Source organism: Hippopotamus amphibius, chromosome 2 (assembly GCF_030028045.1).
Source record: "Hippopotamus amphibius kiboko isolate mHipAmp2 chromosome 2, mHipAmp2.hap2, whole genome shotgun sequence".
Classification (NCBI taxonomy): domain Eukaryota; kingdom Metazoa; phylum Chordata; class Mammalia; order Artiodactyla; family Hippopotamidae; genus Hippopotamus; species Hippopotamus amphibius.
This window is the reverse complement of record NC_080187.1, coordinates 206,008,752-206,031,743: the sequence shown is the minus strand read 5'-3', so window position 1 is coordinate 206,031,743 and position 22,992 is coordinate 206,008,752. Positions and strand designations below refer to the sequence as shown.

The following is a 22,992-nucleotide window of genomic DNA, read 5'->3' as shown; positions in this document are numbered from 1 at the left end:
TTAATTAATTAAAAAAGAATAATAATACCAAGACAAATTTGGCTTTTTATTTTCATTCTCTCATGAGTGTATGTAAGAGTTTCCCAGAGGAGGCATGACATGATATTTCAACAAACTAGATACAGAAGTACATATGAGAATCCAGAGTGTCTCCTATTAAGCCAAACATTAAAAAGATTTATAAAAATGTAAAATAATGCTACTCTTCTTACTAAATATTTTGTTTTAGAAACTATAGTTATTTTTCATACATATTTTAACATGTAATAGGTTTATTATTATTTTTAAATAGATTAATAAGTATGTATTTTTTAATAGATTCTCAGTTTTAATTTCTACTATGGCAAATAGCAATAACTATAATATCAATAGATATAAACAAAAGCTCTTAGAGGTCCTTAATAATTTTTAAGGATGAAAAGGATGTATGTCAATTATATCTCAATAAGAGTTCTTAAAAAAAAAACCCATATCCTGAAAGTGTTATAAAATTTAAAAAAGGATGAAAAGGAGTCCTAAGTCTAAAAAGTTTTAAAACTGCTGACTTAAGGGATACAACCCAAGCATAATTTTATTTCTGCCTTTTATAGAGATGTTAACTAAGCTGCTGCTATCTTCATGCTGGGAGACAGAAAGTTGGGGACCAGCCAGTTCTACCACTGCTGTCAGTTTTGCCTTGTGAGGATCCACTTGCCCAGTTGGAACTCTCCTAAGTTATTAGAATTCAGAGCCCTGAAGAGAGGCAACTGATGATCTCTAAAGGAAGCAGGGAATTTGGGGCATAACGAAGAGGGATCATGGGCTGAAAAAGGAGGAAGCAGAGCTGGCTTTCTGTGGCATTTGGATACGAGCCAGTCACCACGGTCTGTCCATTCTGCCTTTGAACTCTCCCTGAATAATATCTTCTTCCCTATCCCCAACCACAATCATCAGAATACAAGTCACCTCTAGATTATTAACCAGAGGTGACTAGTTAACTATCTACAGGTGACATTAACTCACCTCTAGATTATTCTAACAGACTTTGAATTATGCTCCTAACTCCAATCTTTAATTCTGTCAATCCAGCCAGTAAACTGTCAGATTAATCTACCTCAAACACTACTACTTTCATGTAATAAGCCAGCAAATATATATTACTTATTATACTCCATCATTGTGCCAAGTGCTAGCAGAGATTCAAAACTTTCACTTAACTGAAAATTTGATTCTATTTGGGGGGAGGGAAATGAATATATATCAAATCATTATTTAAAAGATATGCTACACATACTGTGGTACAGACACGCAGTGTGACATCAGAGAAAGAAGAATAGGTAGGATTTTGTTAACTCAAAGAGGATCTGGGATGAGCTTGGTACACATAAGGAAGAGTGAAACCATGTGATAATGAGATGAGGCTACATGGTGGAGAACAGGAAGAAGATCTGAAGAAGATAGTCTAATACTTCATGCTTAAAAAAAAAACTTGTTAATTACCGGCTGGTGCACTAATGCATTAAAATAAATTATAGATAGAAAATAAGATAAAAACTTTTGACTGGTATGCTGGGTTGCTTAATTTGTCCTCCTCCAACAGCTGTTGCTCACCACTCTGTTTCCTAAATGGTAAGAATGAAGGTTATGGTTTTCAGTTTCTTTTTATTACTTAATTCATTTTATATGTCTCATGCCCCTCCCCCCACAGCCACTTTTATGTTTAATGTAAATAAAAAATACAAATATTTTTGTTTGCAGTACATTATTCTTTTGACTTCATGTATTTTCATTTCCATATATGGTATTATGTTACAGATCTCATTCTTTTTTTTTTTAAACTTGGCACTGTGTTGTTAAGAATCATCTATATTTTGCTATATATATTATATCTAACCCTTAAGGTTATCCGTAATGTCTATACCTATCATTTACTAATCAACATTTAATGAGTTCTTATCAGTAGTTGGGGCTATGGAAATATACAGAAATAAAAGCCATGGTCGCTCTCCTATCTTATAATCCAGCTCGAACAGATAAACACACAAAAAGATAACATGCTATCAGGCAGCAGCTGATAAAGACAGAATAAAGTTTGGTTGAATGGCCAAATGAACTATACATTACTATATATTTAGTGAAAATATGACATATTTAGTGAAAAAGGAGAGTTAGGAAGGCTGTGGTAAATGGATTTAAATCAACAAACATGGTGCAGTTGCAAAATGTTAATCATTTCTACACTTTCCTCTAGATGGTGCCAGAACAACCATATTGTCTTTTATCACTCAAGTTTCCTTTAACGTTATAAAGAGTAGGAGGTAATTTATGACTTATTAACAACTTGATGGCTCCTCAACCAATCTTATTGCTTTTTGGCTTGCATTTTAGATAGTGGGAAATCCTGGACACTGCTAAGACATTTAAATCACAAACAACTCAAACCCCAATGGTTTCTCATCCAATCTACAAAGAACTATTAATTCAAAGCAATGTACTATTTGTGTGTGTTTGGGATGGAGGAGTGGAGTTGAATAATTTTCAGCCTCTGCTTCCAGGAAGCTTATAATTTAGAATGAAGGGACAGAACTGTTAATATAAAGCATAAGACATTATCACCAGCAATGTTTACCACTACTAATCTAAAAGATCACAGAAATAACAAGGATAGGTAATGAATATTCTAACTTGCTTAAGGAAATAATGGGTTCTTTAAAGATTAGCAATACGTTTTTTTTTGGGGGGGGGGGGTACACCAGGTTCAATCATCTGTTTTTATACACATATCCCCATATTCCCTCCCTTCCTTGACTCCCCCCACCTCGAGTCCCCCCCACCCTCCCGGCCCCGTCCTCTAAGGCATCTTCCATCCTCGAGTTGGACTCCCTTTGTTATACAACACCTTCCCACTGACTATTTTACAGTTGGTAGTATATATATGTCTGTGCTACTCTCTCACTTCATCTCAGTTTCCCCTTCACCCCCCGCCCCCTCCCATACCTCGAGTTCTCCAGTCCATTCTCTGTATCTGCATCCTTGTTCTTGTCACTGAGTTCATCAGTACCATTTTTAGATTCCGTATATGTGAGTTAGCATACAATATTTGTCTTTCTCTTTCTGACTTACTAGCAATACGTTTTTAAAAAGTGGCTTAAAGTTATTGTATGTATATACAATAGCTCCCCAAGACTGTTACATCAGGCATCTGATCTATCCAGATGGAAGTCCTGCCTAGGAACAGCCATGGTGCGCATTCTGTACAGACTTTCAGTATCTCATGTAATATGGTTTATAAAGATAGAGAGATGTTAACTGAGCTCTAAGATTTCATGTTTTAAGGATTTGTTTGTTTGTTTTTTAAATTGAATAACCAAACTTCTAGTATACAGAGAGCTGAGGATGGTGGAGATGGCAGTGGTTAATCACAGAGTAAGGAGAGAGCTAATATATAACATGTGAATAGAAACAAAACAGTTTCTACTTCCTACCTGGGAGGGGAGCATCTGCAGAAAACTATAGTGTTGGTTTCTGACGAACACTTGTGACAAACTTCTAACCAGGCCCTATCAGTTATTACTGCCAAAGCAGCTTACAAACCTTTAAGTCATCTTATGTCCTTGTTGTGTCAATGATGCTTTCTCTTCACATGGTCCTCTTAAAAACTCCTGTTACATTCTTTCCCCTCCAATGCTAGTGATAAACTTTCTGGGCACCCCCTGCTCCAAATTGAAAAGAAGCTGAGCACTGACTCACTGCTCCTAACTAATCCTTCATAATAACAGGCACCTATTGTAGTTACCTGTGCTCCTACTTAAAAATAACTAGGCTGAAGAACAGCTGCTATGGTCTGCTCAGCTGCCTTACCCAGAGTGACCCTTTCAGAAAAATCTGAAAATGAACTGAGCTCTGTAATTTAGCAAAACATGATGTCTTTCGGGTCTCAATTACATGGCATCTGCTGTATCATTAGTAGAACTCTTAATACATGCTATTTGGTGGGCTAATTATTTGCATATTATTTATTTGAAGATACTTCAGTTATAAGATTTCCTGAAAACGAGCTCCCATATACAAAGCAAATGTGAAAAAGCAACTCCACAAATTTAGGAACCAAAGCTATGTTTTTGGCATTACATGGCAAAAATGTGTCAAGGGATGAATTTCTTTTCATTTTGGTCCATTTGAAAGTAAACAGAACTAGGGTTAGGTGAAGTTGTTTAAGATGTTCTTTGACTTGGTGAAGATTTACATTTCTAAAGTAACCAAATCCATCAATCTTCTTTGTGATTTCTTCCATTACTTTCATACTAAGCCTTTTTATCTAGAAATTTCAATATTTACTTATGTATTATTTTAACTGAATGGCTGTACAAAAATTAAAAAAAACACATACCTAGGAATCCTGAATATGTGTGTGTGTATATTTATATACACATACATGTACATACCTAAAGACTTATTTTTTTCCTATTTTGGAAATTCTTTATTTTTATTTTTTAAATCCTTTAAAAATTTTTTCTTTTTGTATAATTAACAAATAAAACTGTCAGATATTTAAAGTGTACACGTGATGATTCAAGATTTGAATCCTTTTATATAAATTTATGTTAGATAGTGTAAGATGGGTCTGTAAATCCACTTTTTTCCCTCACAGAGGGTTTCCCCAATACCTATTACTAAAAAATCCTTTCCATTTCCCTTAGTTTGCTCATAAACTAGGGCCTATTTCTGGACTGTCAAATTGGTTCTACTGAGCCACTATATATGCATGTAAAAAATGAAAAGTAACCTGTGCTCCCTCCCCAAAAAACCCCAATGATGCTGTATTAGAAGAGGTAACATCTACATCTTTTTCTTTTCCCTACATAAATACTTAGCAGGTACTCAGTAACGACTGCACAGAATAAACAACCCCAATACCGGTTCAACCCATCAAGGCAGGGTTTGGATAGGCACCAGATCTCACCTCTGGTTGATGAGATGACAGTGTAATAGGAACTCCTCAATTACTTACTTAAAAATTTCAGTTACTTTCTGGTTGTCGATCCAGTGTGGTTCACCAGATTTCCAGCAGCATGGGTGTGCGTGTGCATGCGGGCATGTTAGAGTTTTGGGAAGGAGTGTTAGTAAGCCTAAGTGACAACATCCTATACAGCAATAATGAGTTTACAGTATTAAAATATAGTGTAAAGATTTAGATTTTTTTTTAACAACAAATACAACTAAAGGAGGTCTTATATTTCTGATGCTCCATTTTAAGTTAAAATTCTACTTCTTCAAAATCATCTAAGGGTTAAACATTGACTGTAAAAACCCAACACGTTTTATTATATTTGGCTCATATTTAAAAGCAAATATCTGAATTTGTCCAACCAAAGCTGCGGTCAGTTCAAATTCTTGCCTTTTATTAATGCCCTGCTGTCAGACAAAATTTGTTGCAGGTTTTGCAGTAAGTATCCATCTTCCACTTCAATCTATGAGATGAACCATCAGTAGCATCCTAGACCTTAACCATCATCACATACTGAATATGCCCACTCAATTAAGATTTAGACTCCAATATAATTTCACTCAAGTTGTTGAAGAGGTTTCCCAAACTCTAATGATACAAAAAGATGCTTATTCCACACACAATGGGTTAAATCCTTTGCTGCTTTCTCTGATTTTTCTGTGTGTATGTGGGGTGGGGTGGGGTGGGGTGTATATTATTTCTTGTGAAGGCTTGATGGCTTTCAAGATAATAGTTTCCATTTACTGAGTTTAAGTCTTCCATATATTATTTCATATTTAATCCTCTTAACAACCCCCAAGGTATTATCATTCCCATTGTACAGATGAAGAAATGGAAGCTTAGAGCAATTTGTTCCAATGTTACATAGCTAAACAAGATGCAAAGCCAGGATCTGAATCCAAATCAGTCTGGCTCTAAACTAAAGCCTGTATTTTTAACTATGCTGTCTCGCAAGATGAAGATACACTTTCTTGGTTCTCAACAGCTCACATTTCCAGGTGCAAAACACTAAACAGTCCATGTACTGTACTTGAGAATAAAACTGTGGACTAGAGTGAAAGACATCAACACTTACAGGTTTATTTTTGGCTAAGAAACAGGTTATTGATTTTACTTTTGACCTCTCTCTACCAGAAAATAAATAGAAGCAGCAATAAAACTGAATACTGGTGGAAAAGGGAAAAATATATGGAGCAGAGAGGCAAAAAGCAACAGTCAGAGTAAGCAAAAGGCACCAAGAGAATAGAAACAGAAAAAGAGTAGGGAACAGAAACTCAAAAGGCCAAAGCTGCACGGTTATTATGAAACAAGCAGTCATCCCTCAGTATCTGCAGGGGATTGGTTCTAAAACACCCCCCACCTGCCCAATACTAAAATCCAAGGATACTCAAGTCCCTTACATAAAATGGCACAGTACTTGCATATAACCTATGTACAGCCTTCCACATACCTTAAATCATCCCTAGATTATTTACAATACCTAATACAATGTAAAAGCTATGTAAATAGTTGTAAATAAAGCAAAAGTCAGAGTAAGCAAAAGGCAGTTAACAGTTGGCCAGTGAGTGGCAAATTCAAGTTTTGCTTTTTTGGAATTCTCTGGAATTTTTTTTCCTGAATATTTTCGTTGCATGTTTGGTTGAATCTGTGGATTCAGAACCCGTGGATATGGAAGGCCAATTATAATGTGTTTCCTTTGTCTGTGAGTTTTATTGAAGATATGAGAAACAAAGCTCAGTTCTCAAAGAGCTGCAAACTTTTATGAGTATCTTTTTATAAGCCGTTAAAAAAAGGATATAACTTACCTAAATCAACCATGATAAATACTTAACATGGAATAATGCATAGTTATTTAAAATGTTATAGGAGACCATTTAATGTTATGGGAGAATGTTCATGGTATTTTCCTCTATAAACAAAGATTACAAATATACAGAGACGGGTACCAATTTGTTAAAAAAAAAAAAAGTGTACGTATAACATAACGAAATCATAATAGTGGCTTCTATCTCTGGGTGATTTATGATTTTCTTCTTTGTGATTTAGGATTTCTCCTTTTTCTTCAATTCCCAAATTTCCAACAATAAAAAGCTGTTACTTTTTGCCGGGAACCATCACTATTATTTCCAAAACTTTTTCATCACCCAAAACAGAAACTCTGTAACTATTCCCTCTGCCCCATATTACCTAGTTACTCTAGTCTCTCCTTTCGGTTTCTATAAATTTGCCTATTATAGATACTTCAATGTAAGTGAAACCATACAATATTTGTTCTTTTGTGTCTGGCTTACTTCACTTAGCAAAACATTTTCACAGTTTATCCACATGTAGCATGTATCAGAATTTCATCCCTTTCTATTGGTATTCCATTGCAAGTACATACCACATTTTGTTTATACATTCATCTGTTGATGGACACTGGGTTGTTTACATCTTTTGGCTATTGTGAATAATGCTGCTATGAATGTTTGCATACAAGTTTTGTCTAAACACCTGTTTTCAACTCTTTTGGGTACATACCTAGAAGCAGAATTGCTAGATCATTTGTTAATTTTATGATTAACTTTTTGAGGAACGACCGAACTGTTTTTCCACAATGGCTGCAACATTTTACGTTCCCACCTGTGGTCCACAAAGGTTCCAATTTCTCCACACAGTCTCCCATTTTTAAAATAAAGTCGTCCTAGTGGGATATGAAGTGGTATCTCACTGTGGTTTTGATTTGCATTGCTCTTATGATTAATGATGCTGAGCATCTGTTCATATGCTTATTGGTCATTTGTACATCTTCTTTGGCAAAACATCAAGTCCTTTGCTCAGTTTTGAATTGGGCTGTTCTGTTTTCTGTTGTTCAGGTGTAGGAGCGCTTTATATTTTCTGGATATTAATTCATTATCAGATATATGATTTGCAAATACTTTTCTAAAAAAAAAAAGGCTTCTTTACTTCAAACTTTCAACTTACCAACTTCCGTAATGAAAACAAAGCTACCCACTAGATCAAGAGCTCATCAGTTTGGCTCACCCAACTACAGAAGGCATGTCAGATCATGTGTACAGCGTCCACTTTAGACTTAAAAACTAGTACACTTGGCAACAGTCCTTTGGTATCAAATTGTAAATTATGCAATTTACAAATGACCCCCAAGATTCACATCTCAAGAGAAGCTCTGGTAAAGAGATTTATTTCTGGGTGTGTAAACACCAGTTCTATCATCTGTTATTTTTAAAAGACCCCTGTTTCTGTTTTTTTGTTATTTTCTTCTTTTTTAAAAAGCTTGTCACCTTAGAAAAAGAGCTAATGGAAGTGGTTAACAATAAACACTAATGGTTGTTGCTGACACTTTTTTATACTGGTGCCAAATTGTTGCTGAATTTAGTCCTTTTCTATAGAAGCTGAATATACCTTCAGCTGTGCTCTTTTCTTTGCTTTCCTGGTAAACTCCTCTTTACTCTCCCCAAGCCTCTTATATGGGGCAAAGGTCCTTTTAGCCACCACTAAATGATCAAGGGCCTGCTAATGGGCTCTGTGTAGTTTCAAGTTCTTTCTAAAGGAGAAAGACAGACATGTTTGTCTACTGACGTTAGAGGAGTGAGGGCAAGAAGGAGGAGGATGCATCTGCAACAGATCTCAGCTCCCAGTCAATACTAGCTTCAGGTTTTCTAGTCCTCTCTAGAGACAGCGATAGTGGAAGAGATCATAAGAAAGTAAATAAGCCACAGTTTCTGGAAACTTGTAAGCATAGCTGCAGCTTGGCCTGTAGCAATATAGTGCAGGAAACTGGCTAGGACTGAGAGGAGGGAGTTATAAGAGGATGTCTGTGAAGGAAGGCTGGTTTGGAACTGCGGGTGCAATTACCTCTGTGGAAGCCCCAACTCGGAGAATGTAGGAATTGCTCACTTCCCATAGCTGATCTCTGGTATACTACTGTCTAATATTTAATCTTGCCAAATGATTAGAGATTATGCAGACTTCTCAGCACTGTTTCTTCCAGGACAAAAGTTCAAATCAGATACAGGGAAAGGGTAAATATAATCAGAAATTCACAAGAGTGAGTAGCATGCAGAAATTTTGAAAAAACTAGGGAAAATTAGGCCCATCTGTGGTTAATCTACCAACTAAAATTTTTTTCCTAAATTGGCTGTTACCTGAAAACCACTTTTTTATGGGTTTGCCATGTAGTAATATCAGGAACTTTGGTAAAGAACACCATATTTCAAGGGAAACTCTAGTCCCAAATCTGTCTACTACAGTGAAAATTATTAGAGAGAATGTTTTGCTATGCTGTAAATTCCTATGTCTTAACAAACCTCATGCAGGCAGAACCTAAAATCAGCTTAACAGCAACATTTCCAGGTTTTTATCTCACTTATCCTGGCAATCCATTCATCTACAACTCATGGATCTGCCTGTAGGGAAGGATCAAATCATACATGGATCTTTCAAAACCAGAAACCCAAAGGTAGAAATGTGATTATTATTCCTTTAGAGAGGATAGTTCAGAAAAGAATTTATACTTCCCAGGAGCTCTTTACTTACATTCTAAGTAGAAATCTGTGAGGTTATCCAGTAAGGCAATCTGGGACAAAGTCTTCTTGTAGAAATGTGTGAAACCTATGGAGCAGCAGCTCCCAACTTGCTGCACATTGGATGCACCTGGAGATCTTTAAAAATTACTGACACCTGGCTCCCACCTAAACCACTCTGATTTCATTTAACTAGATGAGACCGAAGCATCAGGGCTTTTTAAATCCCGGCCCCCACATTCTAATGTGCAGCAAAAGCGTTCTAGGAATGACAGGGAACAAAAATCCTAAACCCTTATTTCTGAGATCTTTTGGGGAGGAATGAGCCAAAGCACAAAGGTAACACCCATCATCCTGGAACCAGTCTCACATGACTATGGAATTTCCTATCCATAGAAATTCAGGTAAAAGTATAATAGAGGCCAGCTGAAACCATTATCAGGCAAGTACCAATTTGGAGAGTAGGTTAGGTAGATCTGATGCTGCTAAAACTCTAAGCAAGAAAAGAAAACTATATCTTAGTATAGGTTAGAGATGGAAGGCAAAAGTGGAACATCCACCAAATGTAAACCACTCCACCCCCAGACTGTGGGGACCAGGAGGCTGGGGAGGAAAGCTGAAGATCTGATATAGTGCCTCCTCCCACCTACAAGTTCCCACACCATGGAAACTGTGTAAGTGCAACAAAGGCTGGTTTACCACACCCTTAAATCTCACATCCTCTCTTTCCTCTTGGTAAGGTAACCACACAGTGTATACCCATAGTGAGAGATGGCTCAGCAGAGGCCATCATGCCTTTGCTTGTCCAGCTAGAGTCCTTGTCTGAAAACCACTGGGAGTAAGAAGGAACATATCATCTCAATGGGACAGCTTTGAGGAAAACTTGCCTGGGGTTGAGATGGAATCACGCTTGTCCACAGTTTACTGCTTTATGACCTAGTAGGAAGAATCAAGATAAGAACATAGCTAGAGGCTAGCCTACAAGAGGTATTTTTCCTTTCAGCCTTCTTCAGCTTAGAGACTGAGAGATGTAGCTAACTGCTGAAGCTTCTCTTTCTTTCTGGTAATCTCCACTTGGCATTTTCAGAGTTTGTTAGCAGAGAACTGAACCACACTGAGGCTCTCAGTGCCAAGGAGAGGGGAATAGTAAGGCAGGAGAGGGGAATAGTAAGGCAGGAGAGGAACAGCTGGGATCAGGGGGTGGACGCTCTTCTGCCCAGACTGGCTTGGGAAGTAATGCCTCTCATTATTATAAGCAGTTCTAGATTTCCTTCCTTTCTCTAACCTGTGACAATAATTATTCTGAAATTTTTGATGGCCTCTGTTATGGACTGAATTGTGTCCCTCCCAAAAAAGATCTATTGAAGTCCAAACTCCCAGTACTTCCGAATGTGATCTTATTTTGAAATAGGGTCCTTACAGAGACAGTCAAGTTAAAAATGAGGTCATTTAAGTGGGCTCTAATCCAATATGACTGGTGTCCTAATAAAAAGGATAAATTTGAATACAGTGACAGACTCAGAGAGAAGAAAATGTGAAGGGACATAGGGAAAAGAAAGCCATGTGACTGGAGTGATGAAACCTACAAGCCAAGGGACACCAAGGACTGCTGGCAAACGCCAGATGCTAAAAGAGGCAAGGAAAAATTCTTCCCTTGAATCATCAGAGAGAGCTCTGCCAACACCCTGATTTCTGACTTCTAGCCTCCAGAACCATAAGGCAATAAATTTGTTTTAAGCCATCCAATTTTTGGTACTTTGCTATGGCAGCCCACTAATACAGCCTCAAAAGCAGACTGGTATTGATTAAAGAAGTCAGGTTTTACTTTAACTAGCCTCAGTGAATTACTGCCACTAGCCAAGGAGATAACACTCTAGGTAAGTGGTTCACCAGCATGGTGGGTGGAGAACAGTGGTGATGGCAGCAAATCATAAATCTTGAGGAGCTATTTGCACAATAAACATGCCCCCAAGCTCCATCCTGAACCTGATGATTCAGAATATGAGTGGGGGATAGCTAACATGTATTTTAAACAAGCTCCTCAAGTGATATCACTGACTTGCTCTGATTTTGCACTGCCCCCCAAATGAGTAATACTAAGCTTAAATAAAAGGATAAAACCTTAGGTCTTCCCCAACTTGATCTGCAGATTCAATGTAATCCCAACCAAAATCTCAACAGGTTTTTCCCCACCAAGTAAAAATTCACAAGCTGATCCTAAAATTTATATGGAAATGCAAAAGGCCAAGAATAGCCAAGGCAATCTTAAATAAGTATGATGAAGTTGGAGGACTTACACTACTAGGTATCAAGATGTATAAAGCTATAGTTATTAAGACAGTGTAGCACTGACACAAGACTAGACAAATGGATGACTGGAACAGAAGAGAGAGCCCAGAAATAAACCCACTCATATGTCACTTGATTTATGACTTGTGTGACACTGAAGTGCAGTGGGGGAAAGGATGGTCTTTTCAATAAAGTGCTGGGTCAATTAGGTATCCATATGAAAAAAACAGAATCTTGACTCCCAATTCACACCCTAAACAAAAATCAAATTCAGATACATTACAGATCTAAATATGAAAAGAAAAACAAAGTTCTCAGCAAAAAAAAAATAGGAGAATATCTTCATTATTTTGGGAAATGCAAAGTTTTCTTAAACAGGACACAAAAAGCACTAACTATAAAAGAAAAAAAGATAAACTAGACTTTGTAAAAACAAAGAACTTTCATTCATGAAAAGGTAGGATACAGGAGAAGATATTTTTGATACATATATCTGACAAAGGACTCTTAACCATACTATACAGAGAACTCCTAACAAATCGGTAAGAAGAAAGCATACAACCCAATTCAAACATAGACAAAAGATTTGAACATAAAATGAGATTTCCAAATGTCCAATAAGAACATGAAAAGATGCTTAATTTCATGACTTATCATGGAAATGCAAATTAATACCACAATGAGATACCACTACACACCAATCAGAATGACTAAAATGAAAAAGACATAAGGTCAAATATTGGCAAGGATGCAGAGCAACCAGGATTCTAATTGGAAGCAGGAGCGTATATCGGTTCAGACACTTTAGAACACTGGCAACATCCATTAAAGCTGATCATATGCCTACCTTATGACCTAGGAATTCCTTTCCTAAGTATACATAGAATAGAAATGTGTACATATATTTCCCCAAAAGACGTGTACAAAAATTTTCACAGCAACATTTTTCACAATACCCCTAAACTAAAAACAACCCAAATGTCCATCAACAACTGAAAATAAGCAGTGTTATGTTCACATTATATTCATGAAATACTGTAAAATAACGAGAATAAACAAAGTACAACTGCATGCAACAACATGGATGAATTTCACTGGCATAATGTCGAATAGCTACAAAGGAATACAAATACATAAGAAAATAGAAAGTACATATTCTATTTATGTTCAAAATGGAGGGACTTGCCTAGTGGCCCAGTGGTTAAGAATCCACCTGCCAATTCAGGGGACACAGGTTCAATCCCCGGTCCAGGAAGATACTACATGCCATGGAGCAACTAAGCCCATGTGCCACAAATACTGAGTATGAGCTCTAGAGCCGTGCTTCACAACAAGAGAAGCCACCACAATGAGAAACCCACACATCAACAAAGAGTAGCCCTCACTCTCTGCAACTAGAGAAAGCCCGTGCACAGCAATGAAAATCGAACACAGCCATATATAATTAAATGAATAACAAAAGGGATAACACTAACCTTGAAAATTCAAGGACCTGTATGCTTATGATTTGTGTAGATACTTACATTTACATTTTTGTTAAATAAGACCTATTAACATAAAAACAAAAACAAAACCTTTGGGGTTTGTGACTCTTGCAGATCAGTGCCAGGATCAGCTGAAATGCAGACTAGTTCTATACTTTAAGCAGTCTGTCTAACCTTCAGGGTGGCAGACCAGTCGAGTATCTAAAGCAACAGCATATGGAAGTAAGGGGGGGGGGGTTCCCATTTTCTTCACCCATTCTTTTTCCATATTGATACTCAATTCTGGGAGATTTTTTAAATACAACAATTCTAAGGAGCAGGGTAAAAGCTAAAAACCAGAGGGGAGCTTGCTTAATGGGAAGATGCACTGTATTTCAAGTGTACTGAATGATATGGGAAATTTTTCAAAAGATGAGAATAATCAGAGTCAAATAAGGAGAAAGCAGGTTGTTCACTGAATTAGTTCAGGGTTAAAAGTTTCATTTGATTATGAGTTCAATGGGGGTAGAAAATTATTTGATAGCAGTTTTTCAGGCTCTTTTAGACATCCTAAAGAGAAAACAGAGTACAACTTGTGGGAGGGGAACTACTCAATTTCTCACCACAGCCTTTTTGTCATAGACCTTGTTGCTATGGGAGAAGGCCATGAAGGCAGCAACTAAGGGAAATAAAGGATCTGGCAGGAGTAAGCATAGGGACAGTGGTTTAAACAAAAATTCCTTATGTAATTAGCAAGTAGCAGGGCCTATAAATGACACACTTTCCATTTTTTCCTAACCCCTAACCCTCTAAAAGTACATGGGCCTGGTTTGCCACTATAATTTAACTCAAACACAGAGACGCCTAAATGGGCCTAACAAAGCCTAAGCCTGGCAGACAAAACACATGGCCATTTAGCAGTGCTGCTTCGTGCCAGGGGGAATCAGCTACCTACCCACCCTATCCTCGGAAAATTATCTCCAGCTGCCTAAATTATAAAGTTGATGCCCTACGATTTCTTTGTTCTGTAAAGCCTAAGGGAGATGGGATAATGAAGTACCAGAAGAGGTAGAGAACAGCCTCCTGTTTCACAGAGTAGTCAGAGACAGAGAGGGGGTGTGGAGAGAAAGAGAAAGAGAGAGAAAATCTCACTGGTATCACTAAGAGGCAGCAGCAGCAGCGACCTGCAAGCAAAGCTCTGCCTGAACTGGTCTGAAACTACTGCTGTGGGAGAAAAAGGCTAGTTTGCCAAGTTTGGTAACAGCTTCTGCCCATTATTGTTAGAGCAGCTTTATCAATCAGGGCAGGGCCAGGACCTGCTTTTCGTAGTGTAAGCACTGAAACAGGAGGGCACAACATCTTCTAGCAGATCTCGCCACAACCAATGATTAACAAAGACAGTTCTCTCTTCTGTCCCACACAAATGATCACAGAATTGTAAACATCAGAGCTGGAAGGACCACATAGATATGCAGTCCAACCTCCTCATTTTACAAATGAGCAAACTTAATCCCAGACCAGTTAAATAACCTGATTGACAGGGCAAGAAAACACGGTCTCTAATGGAGCGTTTTCCCCCTTGGAATCATATGCCGAAGCTGAATCAGCAGGGGCTAGTGATTAGCCTCAGTTTATATCAGAACTATACTGCCTAAGTACCACTTCCGGGGGTCATACATAAGTATCAGGAACTAAATTATTTGTTAAAGGATGGCACTAGTAACAACATAGGTCTCCCTGGAGCCCATCTGAGAGGGTTTTGTTACTGAAATACCAAAAGGATCTTATTTGAAATAACCCTTGCAAGCCTGCAGGCTGGCCAACTTACTGTCTGACTGTCCTCTGCTGGCAGGCAGGGAGGAGGTGGATAAGAGTGCACAAAAGAATTTCTCTCCTTTGGAGATTATTTTACAGTTTGCAAAATGAAACTCAAAAAAGTCAGTAACTGAAATTTTTCCTTAGGGCTTCAGGCTTTAAATATATATGACAGTGGACAGATAACATAATCCATAGGGGTGTTTAAACATGTAACTGCCCTAAAGCAACCCCTGGGAGTAAACTACTAGGTGGGAAGAATGTGTTGGCCGTTGTTTTGTGTAGAGGAGGGGTTGGGAGAAAGTAAGTATTGATTTCCCTAATGTTTCCTTTGTGTGGCTGCTGTTGCCATGTGGTGGTCTGTTGCTATGAAGATGTGTGGTGCCAGACAACGGCTGCTAGGCTCTTTATGGCTGTGCTATTGGTAGAGCTGCTTCTGCAGGAGTCAGGCTAGTAAGCAATTGGCTAAGCAGTGGGGAAACCCTAGTCACTGTGCACCATCTTTCTCCAGGTAAGTGCTGCCTGAGGCAAGATGGAAGGTGAAGGAGTGTTAATTATAGCCAAGGAAAAAGAGAAATCAGTAGCTGAGAACCATCTTAACTTTCCAACACAAATATCTAAAATTAACTATTTCACAGTTCACTCACATACTTTCCTACATCAGAGTCACACAGAATAAACCAAGGGTAACTATCAAGGTTACCAATTCCATGAAAGATTAATAGATAGCCTCTTCCTTTTAGTGAGAAGGACAAAGACCCACAGTCGGGATCTGTAATCAGCTGAGAATGAAGAACCGCTAAGGCAGGTTCTCAGCGGAGCTACCACAGGCAAACTAACTTCCTGCTAAGCAAAACCACTGCCTATTACTCTGATAATGAGAAAACTTTGTCCCACAGACCAAAGTACAGGGCTCAACCACAGAGTTTGAAGCAGGGCCACCTGTTCTGCTAGGTAACAGGGGCCAGAGTACACAGAAGTCACCCTGGTGTAGATGTCAGCTATTTACCCACCCTCATCCTCCTCCCACAGATTCTTCTTCTTTCTATCTCAGAGCATATATACACTTTTAGAGTATATGTAATTTAAAGACCACCTAGTGCCTATGATGTTCAACATGGTAAACCACTAGCTATATATGAATATTTAAATTCAATTAAATTTAAAATTCAGTTCCTCAGTTTCACGAGCCACATTTCAGGTGCCCAATATCATGTGTCACTAGACTATCGTTTTGGAGAGCATATTTCCACCACAAAAAGTTCTACTGGACAAGTCGGATCTAACCCAAGCCCCCATAAATTAGAAATCTAAGGCCAAGGGAAGTTCAGAGACTTATCCAAGTTCACACTGCTAGCTAAATGCATAATCTGTTCTGGAATTCAACTCTCTAGACTCTAGTTCAGAGATACTTGTTCTGCACTACTATGCCTTTAGGGCACTATTATTCCTTGAAACAATTCATCTCAAACAACTGCAGACACTCCTAGTTGTTGGACTAGTAACTTTATCCATGTTTGTTTGTGCACATATATGATAAAACCTTTACCAAGCGCAAAAACTGAAAACTTTCTCTTCACCACCAAATCATTAAGCTAGAATTCAGCTGTGGAAGATAGGCCAAGCTTATCATTGAGCTTTTCATACCCTCTGGCATACAAGGGAGATGCACTCACTTCAGCTTCAAAAATGTGATCTTACAGCACTACAACTTCTGTCTTTCTCATATTTTGGTTAAGAAGACCAGAGAAGAAAGAATTTTAGAGACGTTATAAGAGGGATCTCTACATGGAGTGGGACAGTGAACCTAGATAAATGATTATCAAAACTTTTTTTTTTTTTAAACAGCAGAATCCTCTTCAAATATAGTTTTACAAAGGCGCTTAACATGTAAATTACCTAAAAGTAGAACTGCTCTGGGTTGCATCTGGTTGGGTAGTAGAGGTGGGGGCTGGGGCCTGCCCACTCAACACCTCTCACTTCTTATGACTGCTTCTAAGGTTCCTCCATGCTCACGGTCCTCTAACTTTAAACCATTTCCTTTGAAAATATCTGAAGGTTCTAGCTCTGACTTTTATAATTTCAAAAGACTGATGGTAGAAGCCACTGTTTCTTAAAAAAAGAAAGTACCTTACAAAATCCCTTATTATTTTTAATCAATACATTATAGCAAATGAACCTGAGAGAGGCTACCAAAAAATTACCATTTTTACCTGTGTGCCTGAAACACATGGGTAAAAGGCAAAATTTTATTAATCCAATATTTACTGATTATTTTACTTTTTGTGTACAGAATGAATTAGTCCTTGGGGAAATACAATGATACATAAAATGCAGTTCCTGGCCTCAACCATCTTATAGCCTAATAAAGAATAAAAGACACATAGGAATTGTGGGTGGAAACAAGGATTGGTGTACATTCATGTCATTGTAGTCCTAGAAGGAGAGGAGAAAGAGGGTGGTACAGAACAAATGTCTTAAGAAGTAATGGTCAAAGTCTCCCAAAATTTGAAGAAGGAAATTCATAGACTCAGGAAGCTAAGTGAACCCCGAAACAGGATAAACCCAAAGAAGTCCATGTTAGACTCATTACACGTCATAATCAAAATGCTGAAAGTGACAGAAAAGCTTTGAAAGCAACCAGGGGAAAATGACATATTACTTACAGGGGAACAATAATTTAAGTGGCTGTGTATTTCTCAGAAACCTTGAAAGCTAAAAGGAAATGAAACATTTTTAAAGTGCTGAAAGAAATGTAAACCTAAATTTCTATCTAAGAAAAAAATATCTTTTAGGAATAAAAGTGAAATAAAGATGTTCTCAGAGAATTAATAGGCAGTGGACCTTCTCTAAAAGAATTAATAAAGGAGAGTTTTCAGACAGAAGGGAAACAATAGAGGGGACTCGGAACATCAGGAATGGAGGAAGAACAACAGAAATGTTAAGTATCCAGGTATATATAATAAACTACTTTCTTGAATTCTTTAAAGGATATAAGGTTATTGAAAGGGGAAAAAAAAACCCTGACGGGGTTTTCAATGTATTAGATGTAATACACAAAACCAGGGGTTTGTAAACTTTTTCAAAAGCTTGTCAAAGGGAAATCTATTAGGTGGGAGGCAGATGCTATTTTACTCTTCTTCATTTTCAAGCCTGGAGAGTACATGTGATGGCTAGAGCTACATTAGCAATTTTGCAATAAATAAGTAACTTTAAGGAGCCTGGAACATTGATTCCATTGTGAAGCCATCATACCAGCCTTAGGCTGTCTACCTTCAGAATTTTCATACATCATCATTACTTCACTTTCTGTTCCTAGCAGCCAAATCCCATTGTTAAGTCAGTGCTTCCTCAACTTTGCCCACTGTGGCACACACAGTAAATGAAAAAATACACTGTGGATGAGGCTGCTTGTCTGGAGGAAAGGGAGTAGGGCACCAGCTGCCACAGGTCCCACCCAGAAGACAACAGGACAGAAATGACCAATATTTCAGCATCCTAAAACCCATCAGGAGTTCCTGACCTAATGAATACAAGGAGGAAGAGGGACTGACACAAAATAAAGAGAATAACCAATTAGAAAGAAACATGGAAATTTGGTGAAGTGCAATATTACAAAGGCAAGAGAGGAGAGTTCCAAGAATGAAGGAATAGTAGAGCTTCTAAAAGCCTAGGAAGGACTGAGAAAAGACCTTTGCAAAACAGATGATCATTAGCATGAGAAATGTTTCAGTCAAATGGTAGCAGAAGAAGTCTGATGGCAAGATGTTAGATGATACCGGGCAGGTGAAAAGAGCAATATAGCAAGTAGAGAAGAAAAGGGGAGAGGTCAGTAGTTCAAAGGGGTAGCGAAGATGAGGGAAATATTTTCACTATAAGGAAGCATTAGAGAGGCGAAGAGTTTAAACAGAAAAGGAAAGAATGAAGATGAAGGAAAAAGTAGATAAAATTCATGGTATAAAGTCAAAGAATCTTCAGAATAAGAAAAGAAAAAGGAAACAACAGAATAAGAAAAATACACTTTAATAAAGAGGAGGGAAGCTGGAGGACTTACGTGGGTGGCTTTGATCTTAGCTATTTAAGAGCACGAAGCGAGAATGACTTGGGCTAATGGAATTCTGAGAACGAAGTGCTGTGGAATGTGAATGCAATAGGGAGATGAAGGGACTGCCAGGCGGTATTGTGAGCTCAGTTTATGTCAGCTAGTATAAACCTGCATCAAAAACAGCTCAGTTCTGTGAATCCTTTCACTTGTCAGTCTGGAATCAGGAGCTGAAAAATGGGAGGTGGAGATTTCCTGAATTTGAGACTGGCAAGGTAAGTAGATTAATTTTTTCTGTTCTGTATAAGCAAGCGTATAATAAAATTTCATCAATGGTATTAATGTTTTCAGTCTTCATTCTCATGATTGGTATATGAAACCATTCATTTTCAAGATGCCATAGTCAACTAGTATTGGATCCATGCTGATTCCAAGGTTTAACCCATAGATTCTAATAACTTAAAAGCTGGATATGTCCTTATTGGTCATCTAATTCAACTATACTTAAGAGATAAGGTAACTACGGTCCCAAGAAGTTAAGGAACTTGCTGGAGGTCACAACAATACTGGCAGAGATACAGAGGTCTCCTGATTTTCACTCTAGGGCTCTTTTCATCTAGAAAGCACATTTGCCAAAGTAAAATATATCACTACTGAAGGCCTTTGACTTAGTGCTGTAGTCTAGAAAGGAGAATCTGTACCATTTCCTAGAATTCTTATCTAATAAGTCAGCTTTGCTTTTCTTTAAAATGCCATAGAAACCAGTAGGCAATTTTGCCTCAACAAAAGTATATGGTCTGCTGAGGTTTCTTACACATTCTTTCCAGGACTGTGGGTTAAGGTAAGATTTGTGAACCAGACGTAGACTTGGAAACTGTTATTCTGATTAGAAATGAGGTGGGACAAAGTGAAATCAGGAGAAATCAGACCTCTGCATAAATGCTAAGGATATGTCTCAAAAAAGCCAATGAAGACACTCCAGGTTATACTTGAGTCTTTTTAATAGTCCTAAGGTTGAGCCTAGTTAAGGAGGATCTTTGTAGTGCAGGTTAAATCACAGCCTAAAAAGAGATGGGGGGCTTCCTAGGTGGCGCAGTGGTTGGAAATCCGCCTGCCAATGCAGGGGACATGGGTTCAATCCCTGCTCTGGGGGGATCCCACATGCTGTGGAGCAACTAGGCCCGTGTGCCACAACTACAGAGCCTGTGTGCCGCAACTACTGAGGCCCAGATGCCTAGAGCCCGTGAGCCACAATAAGAGAAGCCACGGCAATGAGGAGCCCACCCACCGTGACGGGGAGTAGCCCCTGCTCCCTGCAACTAGAGATAGCCCCTGTGCAGCAACGAAGACCCTACACAGCCAATAAATAAATAAATGAATTAAAAAAAAAGAGAGAGAGAGAGATGGGATCTGCAGGAATTTCACAATGCCTCCAAGGCAAAGTTTATGGTGAGAGATAGGAAAGAAAGAAGCAACACTGCAGGACAGGTAAGCAAAGAAATCAGGAAGAACTGAGGTCATGACCTCTACACCTGTTCTCAGCAAGGTGGCTCAGTTGTACAGAAACCACAGGATCCTCCATTCCCCTAAGAGGCCAAGCATTCATAACTTCTCTCTAACCTGTAAGGGTTTTTAAGTTTGAAGACAGTAGTTTGCTGGGCAAAGAGATGGAAAGTATAAAAAGGTGGGGTAGCAGACAAAAAACCTAGAAGGCTGCAAGGATTTTTTTTTTTAAGTATCTGTATATAATTCTTATTATTAATTTGAAAACTGACTCAGTACACTATATCTTACAGATCTGCAGAGAATGATCTTGGTAGGAAATCTCTGTTTAAAGATGAAAAGGAATGTGAACCAGTTCTAATCCCAATTCAGACCTTTGCCAACAGACAGTTCAGGTGAAGGCCCTCTGGGATGGCCAGAAAGCAAAGAAAAGTAGAGTATATCATTGCAGAACAGTTCTCTTTCCCTTGGGATGAAAGAAAAAAAAAAAAAGAAGAAGAGAGGTAATAAGCCCTGAAACACAATGTGATAACTGGGAGAAAATATGGTATTAAAAGTAGGAGGACTAACATCTTACAGGTTTAAATAAATTAGAGTCACTTAAACTTGGTGAAAGTAATATTTATTCTGAGTTCCAGAGAAGGTATAGACTTCTGCAAAGTATCTGATTTTATAGTATCTATGAGATATATATTAACATAGATCCAGAAATGACAATGAGATGGTGCAAGCATCCAGTCATTCACATAAACATTTGCGAGGGCCTACTAGAGGTGCCAGGCATTAAGTACTGGGGATACAATGGTGAGCAGAACAGTGGAAGAGACAGACATTAATAGAAAAATACAATGATGTACAAATTTGTGAATTGTGATAAGTGCTGTGAAATAAAGTACAGGGTGCATTGAAAGTGTGCAACAGGGGAAACTGGTGATAGGCTGCCAATGACACAGAGAGTGTTTCAGAGCAAACAATTAAAAAAAAAAATTTTGTGTGTGTGCTAACATCCCCTGGCAGGGAGGAGAACAGGAATCCTCAGATAAAAAGGTAACCATTGTCCTCAGGAGACTGAAAGGGTCGTTAGCCTCACTCTCACAGTTTTTATCAGGTTCACATACATGAAAAGCATACTGCCCTTGGAGAAAGTCACTACCACAAAGAGGGGAACAATACAGTAAATTGGCAGGAAATTGATGTTTTCTATCTTCAATATACTGAAGTGACAGGCCCTGAAGTTTGCTTGGTGGCACAGAGCTGTGATCTGGATATGTCTGTCATTCCAACAGACTCTGGCTTTTCAGACGTTTGGCCACAGGCAGATGACATTTTTAGTCAGAGATAGCCACTTGTGATTTCCAGATTGTATATTGTATATACACATACAGAGTCAACTTCTAGGTCAACTTTCTCATCACTGTCTCTGCAGCAGTTTCTAACACAATAGGATTATTTTCTTCTATTTTTTGCATTATGGTCTCAGGCACACAATAAAACCTCATTCAGCAATGTCATTCTGAAAGCTGAAACTTCACTATGTTGCTAACAACGAGAGAGCCAAGAACACAGAATTCTTAACCTGTATCACATCAGCACCTACTTCATGGAAAACTTTAAATAAATACTGAATCACAACAAAATTTTCAGAGAAACAGGTTTTTTTTTTTTAATTGGAATGACTAGAATGAAATGCCTAATTTCCACAGGCAGACTGACAAGATAGCTTATGATAATCAGAGATAATTAGCTGTGCTCCTCTGGGCCTCTAAACTCCTCAGAGTGAGGACATTTTGAAAGCCTGGTTACTGATGCAGAGACCTGATGGGACTCTGAGGGCCAGCCTCTCTAACCACACATTCTTTGACAAGGCCTTGGATTCTTTACAAAAAGAATGTATACTGGGACTTCCCTGGTGGTCCAGTGGGTAAGACTAAGTGCTCCCAATGCAGGGGGCCCAGGTTCGATCCCGGGTCAGGGAACTAGATTCCGCATGCATGCCACAACTAAAGAGTCTGCTTGCCGCAACTAAGAAGTCTGCATGCTGCCATGAAGATCCTGTGTGCTGCAACTAAGACCTGGTGCAGGCAAAATAAATGATAAATAAATATTTTTTAAAAATGTATACTGAAATCAAATAGCCACAGATGGTACGAAGGGATCTGAAATACCTGGTTAAATCCCTTTGCACCCCTAATTTTTCAGGTTTACAAACTTTCAAAACAGAAGAGTTTCTATTCTCTGGGGCAAGCAGAATATACAAGAAGTCTGGATGGTAGCCTTGGGCAGCAGCACTCTACAGTGAGCCAACTGCTTACTGGATGTCTGCAAACAAGACCATGTAAACAGCTCCCTGTTGCCTAGGCCTATAAA

General features: G+C 38.3%; 1 protein-coding gene across 7 annotated transcripts in view; it reads right to left on the bottom strand.

The window, feature by feature from the left end:
• The window catches only part of ZNF609 (zinc finger protein 609), a 225,007-nt gene that overhangs the window by 48,239 nt on the left and 153,776 nt on the right, over positions 1–22,992 (bottom strand). The window lies entirely within an intron of this gene.